Here is a 9,859-nt window from a genome sequence, read left to right on the forward strand (position 1 = left end):
AATTATGATACCAATGGCATTCATGTAGTATTTCCTACAAGCTATTCCAGAAAGTATGACACTGTAGTTCCCTTTTATGAAAATCCCTCAGGAATACAATAATGTGATTACCTTCCAAGGGATTCATAGAGTTGTTCTCCTCCATAACCCACCACAGCTCCAAGTACTCAATCCTCCAGGACAGACTGTGCTCAAGACTCCAGATTGATTATGCTGTTAATGACGCAGGAAGCTCTGCTGTTGTTTGTTTATTCTAAGATTAGCTAAAATTAGAAGTTGACCTTATGTTCCTGAATTAATTTAAATATAAAAATTCAAGTTACTGATTCTGATTATTTATTTTCTGGAAATATGATCTTGAAAGCCAAAGCTCCTTGAGCTGTGAGTCATTTCTGAAGTGATTTTGAAATGAAAGGTGTCTGGCCTAATTGATACATAGGAGCAATAAACCCTAAGCAATCTCCAAGGTAGTGCCCTTACATGTATACTGGCCATCTACAGATATGTAAGATTTTGAAAGATCAAGAAAATGTCAAATCCTTGTTTTAAATGCTTGCAAACATCTGGATAAATTCAGTAAATAGACCTCAAACTGCTGAGTGCTTGGATATACCAAAAGCACATGAAGTTGAAGAGTTACTCTTTGCATCTCTGGATGGTCTTGATATCTTTAAAAAAAAAACAGAGAAAATAAGAAGAGCAGGGAATACTGAATCTTTTACAGCAATAGGCTGGTAAGATACATTATTGATGCTTCAGAAAGTGTGTAAGGCTTAAAGTGCTGAACTTGAAATACTAGGAAAGGATCTGTTTTCACAGCTTTTTTCTTAATATCAGTTTTGTTTTTTTCTCAGTGGGCTCCAAAATAAAATGTACCTAAATACATCAATCAATAGTCAGTTCTGAAAATGTAAGCTGATTTGAGAGTATTCGGATACATCTTTCTGGAAATCCTTTGGGAAAAAAGAATGTAGTTGGAATGCCCACTCTCTACATCTAATCCTGGGGGTGGGTATGGTATTATTTTGGCACAGGTGAAATCAGTGGATATGAATGTAGAGAAGATATGGCAACAGTGGTATTTTCTATGTTTGCAATACCATGCATTTCAGGCTTTCTGAGACCTTCATAAAGATTTTAGTCCAGACACCAACTGGCCAGGAGATGGTGTTAGTGATGTACTATGAACAGGCACATGTGGCACAGAAAGGCAAAGTGACTGATGAAATCTGGTGAAGACATCTCACCCTCCTCTGAATGGTGCCCATCTTTTGGACCCTTCCTTGGCCTGTTCTGATTATTTTCATTGTCTATAATAATTATGATTTAGTGTTGCTATTTCAATATGGCAAGCAAGTAAAATAGGAGAGCATACATAATTTTCTTGTATCTTTGTCAATACATTCGTTAACTAATAATGTGGATAATTTATGAACAGATAAGTAAAAATAGAATAGATCAAAGCCTACATCACTCAGGAATGGCAGATTTGAATGAAATAAGTTCAATCATCCAGACCTTTTTAGCTTCTCCTGCAAGCCTTAATCTTGTGGCTTGTAACAAGTAGTTTGGAAAGATGCTTCTCTCTAGGACAACAAATGCTGTATATTTCTTTCCTTCTGCACCTCCTGTCAGGAGCCAATTCAGCTGAGCTCGCCAGCCTTTCAGTCAGCGTGTGAATTCCTGTACCAGTTCATTTCTCCACTTCCCAGTCTTCATTTTCCTCATGTGATTGCAACCCTTATGATCTGCCCAATATGCCACTAAACTCACAATGTCTGAAGGAGTTACTATGTAATGTCACCTTCTGGTATTCTCACCTTCCCATCCCTTTCCATGTTTCCTGTCCCACCACCTCTCTGTGCACTACCCCTTCCACTGAGCTCAGCAAACACTGCTGCTCCATCAATCTCCTTCATTTCATGACTTTGCCCATGCTACTTAAATATGCTTGTGTGTGAAATTTTGGTTGTAAATATTTCCTTCCAACAGTCCTTTGCTTTGTGCAGGGTTTCCATGGTGGCTTCCTGCTGGCTTTTCACATCTGCTCCTCTCACCAGCAGTATGACATTGGCCAGAAATGGCTCTGCAGGCAGGAGCTGGTGTTGGGCAGACAGTGATGGTCAGCTAACATGACTCCTTGGCAGCAGGCTGCTGCTGCTGTGATCTCAGGTTATACATCCCTGGGTTTGCACTTTTTAAAGCTATTTCAATCGTGCCCATCCAAAGAGAAGGAAAGAAAGGCTCTTGTGATTCCTGCTTTGCTGCACAGTCACAGCCAGCCTGGACCCTTTAGTCTCAGTCTAACCAGGCTCTCTTGAAGTGAGGAGGCCAGGTACAGCCTGGCACCAGGAGCTCAAAGCATGAAGAGGGAAACTGTACCTTGGTATTTCATTTTTCTGCCTTCCTCAGGGAGGATTCTGCAGCTCACCGTGCAAAGGGAACTGCCCCTGCCTTCCCTGAGGCATGGACTGCCCTTTCCTCTCATTTTGCACACAGGAGGGGCAGTTCCTCTGATTCTCTTATCTCTTATTTGCCTGTCCATGCCAAAGTTGGGGGCATCCTGACTAGTGGGCAGTGTAGCTCAGGTGAAGGGACAAGCCCTGGTATTTGTATCTAAATGCTGTATATAGCCATCTTATCTGCAATGGATATTATCTTTTAGATGTAACATACTGGACAGAGTGTCCTGGATGGCTTGGGAAAAGAGCCATTGGGATTAAAGGTCACTGAGATCAATCATGCTGATGAGTTATTTAACTGCTTGACAATTGTGAGTTTTCTGCTTGGCAAGTATGCTTTTTATAAATTTTAAATTATGTGATATTCTCTGCAAGACTTCCTGTTTATGAAAAAATATCTTAGGTCTAGGGAGCTTGGCACCTAAATACCTTTTAAAAATTGATCTAAGAGATTTTAGATGACTAACTCATATTTTTTAAAAAAGTTAGTTAGGAATCTAAGTCTAGTTATTTTCAGGATTGCAAAACTGATGGACTTTTCTCCGCTATTATTAGCACTGGAAAAGTGTCTTCCTCTATATTTGCCAAATAGATCTATTGAATTTTGAGTGTCATGCACTAAAGCCTTTTAAAAATTAACTCCTATCTTTCACCAAGTACTTTTTCCAATGACTCTACTTTGTCTGAAGTGACACTTCACAACAAGGCTGCTGAGGCCACCATGTATTCTTCAGATTGGTCTTTATCCTGCAAGTACAGGAGCCTCCAGCACTGCTCAGGGCAGCTTAGAGTTATTCCCTGAGAATATTGGCAGAGAGGGCCATTTGGAAGAGCAGTGCTCACTCTGAAAAGGGTCTGTTGCCATTAAGTTACTTAAAAATGAAAACCGGTAAGGAGATAATGTTCCATCCTATCAGGAAAGTATATTTTTAGGATATATCTGTATTTCCACAGAATTCATTATTTCCATTTTTAAACCAAATTCTATAGAGAATGAATGTGGAAATATTGCAGTGCTCTTCAGGATTGAAGGTCTGGTATTTGATCAGTTGTGCTTAAAAATCTTCTTGTTTGGGAAAGCACTTCTTGTTTGGGGAAGTTTTCTCTGTCACAGAATTCTCTGAAGCAGAAACCTTTTCTCCCAAGAGTAATATAGACTAAAATTTTTACTTAGGGAAAACTCACTTATTTAGTGTGTTTCTTTTTAAAGACTGGTCTTTAAGAAATTGAAAATGCCTGAGTGTGTGCATAAAATTGTGTTTGAATACAAAGGACTGGTTAATACAAAGTGAATACAAAATTGGAAATTTGTGTATGAGAATGTAAAAAAGCAGAAAATAGGCAAACGTGGTCAGGGTAAACATATATATGGAATCCTAAGGAAAACAGCAGTAGAATTCAGGAAATATTTAATCAGTGGTTTGACCATACCTTTGGCTCAAGCTTGGTAAATATGTGACTACTCAAGGTAAGGATGCCAGAGCAAGAACATTTTTAACAGGTCACTGACTGTTATTTTAACTGGACTCCTAGCTTCATGGCTCTCTTAGAAATAAAGTTAGGAAATTCTTTGTGTGGAATGGCATCCTGTTCTGTTGAAATATTTTATTATGTTTACCAGGCTGACAAATATTTTGATTGCAATTTAATTTAATACAACTTAATTGCTACTAGTAGGACACCCTTCAGGAGTTTACTATTCTCACTCTTGCTGGAATTCCTGTTGCTGTAGTGATGATGTTTTCCAAACATTGTTTTGGAAAAAGAAATTTAGGGTTATCATTAATATATAATTATGCTAATGAATTACGATAGCTTCAGTTTGCCTTCCTGTAACACTGTGGGCATAGCTACAATAAGATAAGAGCCTTTAGTAACATTTACATTAATTATATTAATTAGAGAGTTGTTAGGGTAGTATTACTACTTTATAGCCCTTGTACTCACTATTTTAATAGCCCATGTGCAAGGGCATTGCTTCCTTTAATTTTGGTGAATAAGGACTATCACAGTTACCTGGGAAGAGGACTGTGAGTGACCTGTGGCTGTGCAGCAGAGCACCCCATGTCCAGTCATCCAAAATGACCAGTTCCAGGGCATGGCAGCCTTTACTTTCTTCTGCAGATGTGATGAGTGTGAAATATATTTCTGAGAAACTGGAAGAAATTCAATAAATAAAAAATAATTTGCATGTATTGGCCAGAGACATTAAACTGCATAAGACCCCAAGTAAGACTGTGTTTGTGATTTGCAATTGTAACTTTTCTCATTTTTCTTTTTTTCCAGTTTATCTTTTAGTGCTCATACTTATTGAACTTGAGAGTGTTAACTGCATCTATTTAGACAGAAATTAAAATGAAGAGTTCTCTTCTTTTTCTATTATATTGATAAGTTCTTTTTGTCACTGTGATGGAGGGTACATATCTACATGCAGAATACATTATAATTTTGGAAGATGGAACTAATCCATTTTTTTTATACATTTCCCTCTTATTGATAGTGTTAAAAAGATTGCAGGATTAGCACCAACAATACAGTTGATTGAATGGCCTTGGTGGGACTTCAATCACAGTTAAAACAGATTCTGTTGCAGGAAAGGCCAAGGACAGGAAATTGCAGAGCCTGGTTTAGTGAAGGATTTAAGAGTGATACACGTATGCATGAAGGACTAGGGCGCCAAAGCAAGCTGGAGAATTCTGGAGTGGTCTGGTAAGCTCCAAGATAGAACTGAATTCAACAGCTGTGTGCAGATCCTGACAGCTGAAAAAATGACATTTTTAAAATTATACAAAGGAAATGTGGCTTCCTTTAATCATTATAGAAGGCTCTGAGAGGCAGAGGTAAAGGAGGAAGGGGCAGGCTGATCAGTCCAGGCATTAATTAGGGCCAAGGTCTCTTTTGGAAGTTAATGAGTTTCTAAATAGCTAACGAGCAGCTGATAGGGATCAGAAGAATACTCAGCCTCTGCATCCTGCTTTTATTTCTGCCCTAAAATGAGAGATACCTTTAGGAGGTACAGACAGAAGACTTTTGTGGTCAAAAGTCTTCTATATCTGCTTCTCAGGTGAAAATCCTTTTCTTACACAATGCAAGAGAAAATTTAAAGCTTCTTTAGTCTCCTGAGATTCAGAATGATTTACAAGAGTATTTTTTGAGCCTTACTGCAGTGCTCAGGATAGGACCTGAGTGATTTTAACTGTTCTGGTCTCTCTGACCCTGCCTTGTCTGTGCTTCTGAAAGTGTCTGACATAACTGCTCTTGTTTGCCCTTCTCCCTCATCCTTGTAAGCCAGATGGCTTTTGCCATCTTCCTGACCTTGCCGGGTAGGCATTGCACTGACACAGCTCTTGCACAGCATTCATTTGATTTTGAAAAACATTGAAAGGCAAAAGAAATGAGAAAAAAACAAATAAGATGGGAAGCCAAGTGAGCACAAAGCAGGGGGGGATCTGCTCTTAGGGCAGGCCAGAGAGGGGGTTCAGGCACTTCTTCAGTGTGTGCATGGCTGTGCAGGCAAGCTGTCCTGAGCAGAGGCAGAGGTGCAGCCTGGTGTGTGTGTGTTGAGCTGTGAGTGTGATACACCCTTAGCTAAGCACTCACCTGGGATACAGGAATCAGCCATGCAGAGACAGAGGGGATTTACTCACTCCAGTTCCCAGCTTAGAAGGGTCTGGCCTTTCTGAACCACTGGCACAGCAGATCTGACTTCAGCAATTTTCCCCCCCACCCCATAAGATTCTCTGCTACTCATGTCTTAATAGGTATTTAATAACATGCATGAGTTAAGTAGAATATTATTTTATCTGTCCTAAGATTCCCTTTTATTTTCACCACCTTACCACTTGGTGGATCTGCATCAGGAAAGACCAGTGCATTTCTTTGCAGTTTGAAATACTTGTCATTCTTGTGGTGGCTCTTTTCTGAGTCACAGCTTTTCTAACCAATATAGAAGTAACATTAATATAGCAACAAGTAATTAAAAAAACCTGGAATCTATTTGGCTCACACTACAATTGAGTATGATTCCATAGCTGTAATTAACTAGGCAGTGTCTGGAAGTGGGTTGCATCCACCACCTGCCTCTCCTGTGCTAAATTTCTACTCCCTGTGTTGTTCTTACAAAGAGCAATGAAAAGCAAGGCTTGGAACAGAGACATTTCTTGATTGAATACCATGGAGGCCAGGAATCCTCCTGTGATGTGTTGGAATGTCTTGTGCTGTTCTTGAAACAACCCACAGTGGTAGCTTAAGTCCTAGGATCTTAACACTGAGGGCATTCAGCCCTTCCAAAGTAAATTGCCTGCTACCTACTTTTTGAAAAAAATTAATTCTCTCCCACGTGTAAAACAGGTAGCTGCTAATTCACCTAAAGGTTATAGTCTGCTTTAATGTGATGACAGTTTTTCTTAGATGTAATGGCCTAAAGATAGGATTTCACTTACGCCATGCTCATCCTTCTCTGCTAACTGTTTTTGGTTAATAATCAGGACTCATGTTAGTAGACCATACACATCACAGCCAACACCTGTATAAATTGGTTATCTGAACAGGATGTAGATGTGTGTATGGGCAGAATATAAATTTCTATATAATTCCCTTTAAATTGGCATATGAAAGGGAATTGCCAATGAGTCATGTGCTATTTGCAGATTAGTGCTATCCAGAACCTGGTGCCAAGGAAACTGACTTATTCTCTGTTATTACTTTGCTATTCATTACATTGTGCAATACATCAATTGCAAACATAAATACATTGTGTAGTCCATGGATAGGAATAAATCTTGGTATGTTCAAGTACGTACAGGCCAGGTGCTAGCCCTGCACAGGGAATCACATACATTGTGCAGTTTCCTTGGATTTTTCATATTCTATTCATAGTACTTTGATGTTTTGAGTTTTTTGGGGTTTTGTTTGTTTTCTTTTTCATTTGGCTGCTTCATTTTTGATCCTAACTTTGAAGAAATGACTTGAACAAAATATTTTGGACTTTTTTCTGAAACTCACAGTGCTCACTGAGGGTCTCTCATGTATTTTCAGCCTCTGGGTATCTTTGACTGTTCCAGAAACTTTTGGGAGGACGTAATTTCCCCTTGACTTTCCCACCAAGGTTCTTCAGCTAAGGTAGGTTTGTTTGTATTGGTTTTTGTATTGGTTAAGTTTTGTAAGGTATGGAAGACAGAAAGACTCTGTCATATTACCTAGAACATATTTCTGTTTTTTACATCTCCTTGTGTTCAGACTTCAAGAAATTGGGGAACTTTGGGGTAGTACCAAGCCCCTTTCCAGATCTGTGTGTCCAGTTTAGGAAGGACTGGTGCTTTTCCTTGGATCTCTCCTGATTTCTGCAATGGTTTCTGTAAAACAGCTTTCTGATCCCACTGGAGACTGCTCCAAATCCACTCCCACTGCTGGTTCCATTGGTGGTGGTGGGATCAGTCATTCAGCAGCAGATTCTGCCAGCTGAGCCCTTGCACTGATGGTGAACTTTGGCTTCATGTTAATTTAGGACAGTGAAAGACATCATTCCATGCAACACTTTTTTCCCCTACAACCTCTAGAGGCCCTGGGCACAGGCCAGCTGTGTGACCACAGACATGGAATATCACCCTGTGCTTTTGGCTGCCCTTCAGCTTCTGCCTTATATTTTTAGCTTTCAGTCCTCTTACCAGGAAAATTGTCTCTTCTTACAATATTTGTAGCACACTGGGCGGATTAGAGTTCTGCTCACTCCTCCTCTGGTCTCTAATAACAAGCGAATATTCAAAAATTACTCCTTAATTTTGATTAAGGAAGAATTGTACTTCCTAACACTGCATGACAAAACCTCCTTGTTTAAAGGTCTTTGTTTGAACTGGCATCTAAACTTGCATGTCTCTGTCACACAGCAGGTGCTTCAGATCACTAATCTCCTGCAGTACAAGCTGGTATTTATTCCTGTCCAATGTTAGATCCTTTTACTTGGCATAGCAAAGCATACCATGCACCCCACAAATTGTGCTGGTGAGCATATTTAATTGAACATCAGCAGGTTACCTATAATTAACTCCATCACAGTGAGAGCCTTGGATATCCTCATTGGGAGGATTAATGTCTTCTCCAAGGACAGAAGCAACCCTGCTGGGAAGATGGAGCTGCAAGGCTCTGCTGGCAGAGATTTGAGCTGGTTAAAGCCTTTGATGATCACTCTGAAGTTGTTTATATTTCAAAGTCCAGGCTTGGACTTCCTTGAGCTGTAGCACTGGGTAACTACAAATATCTCAGGGTTTCCTATCACTCCTGTGCATCTAGATAAACTCTTCATTGATTTGCTCCAATACCAGACTGTCAGGGTGGTCAGCTGGGATGGGTTTTGGCATGATTAGAAGTCAATGGTTTGTCTATGTTTGGAATAGTCAACTTAAATTTTATATTCAGTGCAGAGAAACTGGGTCCTTCAAAGCCTGTTATGAGTGATGCATCTGGATGCTTGAGGCATTTGCTCTGGGATCAGAAGGTCTGTGCCCTAGAAATGAGTGTTTCTTCCTAGTGTGAGAGACAGATACAAACATCTAGGCTTACCTGGGTGAAGCTCACCCAGTGTGTTGGTCCTTCAGTCCAGTTCAACTTTTCCTCAGCCTCTCAGTAACTCCTCAGTATTAGCAGGACTCAGCAGGACTTAGGACAATTTTTCTAGGCACAGACAAAGCAGATGAAAGAGCAAGGTGTGGCAAATCATTTATATCATTGAGACCTGTAAGTCCACTCCAGTTTTGTGTTAATAATGCTTTTTTAAAAAATCTCCAAATTATCACCCCTTCTGACTGTACCAGAGCACCACCTGCTACCTTGCAGACCTTGCAGGTCTCACAGATGCCCAGGGAGGCAGAATCACAGCTCCTCTCAGGCTACAGCTGGGGCTACAATTGTGGTCACAAGGTATGCAATACTGCCCCAGATGGTTAACTCCTCTGCATTAAGAACCCACGATGGTTTTCTGTGTTGCTCTTTCAGACTTTCCCACTTGATTAGCGCCATGTCTGTTTTCACTCATCTGAGTATCCACTAGATATATCAGCAACTGGATTTTCCTAGGTAATATGTAATTATCTAATTTCTTATAGGGATAGATTTAAGAAGACTAAATAATTAATCTTCTGATTTGGAGTGAGCTGTGTCTATCCTCCTATCTTGTCTTTTATTGCCATTGCATTTTCAATGGAAATTCAAATTATTCTTTTCAAAATGAATATCCAGGTGTTGAAATGGAAATTTCAAAGGCATGTTATGAACACTAAGATATGCAGATGTAAAAATGTGAGAACTCCTCATAGCTTTCATTCTGCCTTGTTTCCTCTCCATGGAAAGTGCTGGTTTGAAGTATGGCACAGCAGCAGCCACCAGCTCATCCCAGTTGCTGT

General features: G+C 39.9%; 1 long non-coding RNA gene across 1 annotated transcript; it reads left to right on the plus strand.

Moving 5' to 3' along the window:
* Positions 1-3,270: 3,270 nt before the first annotated feature.
* Positions 3,271-9,481, plus strand: LOC134421844 (uncharacterized). Its single transcript, XR_010028693.1, has 3 exons — positions 3,271-3,351; positions 7,500-7,583; positions 9,453-9,481. It is a non-coding gene; the product is annotated as an uncharacterized LOC134421844 (long non-coding RNA).
* Positions 9,482-9,859: the final 378 nt, after the last annotated feature.

Source organism: Melospiza melodia, chromosome 9 (genome assembly GCF_035770615.1).
Source record: "Melospiza melodia melodia isolate bMelMel2 chromosome 9, bMelMel2.pri, whole genome shotgun sequence".
NCBI classification, from domain to species: Eukaryota; Metazoa; Chordata; class Aves; order Passeriformes; family Passerellidae; genus Melospiza; species Melospiza melodia.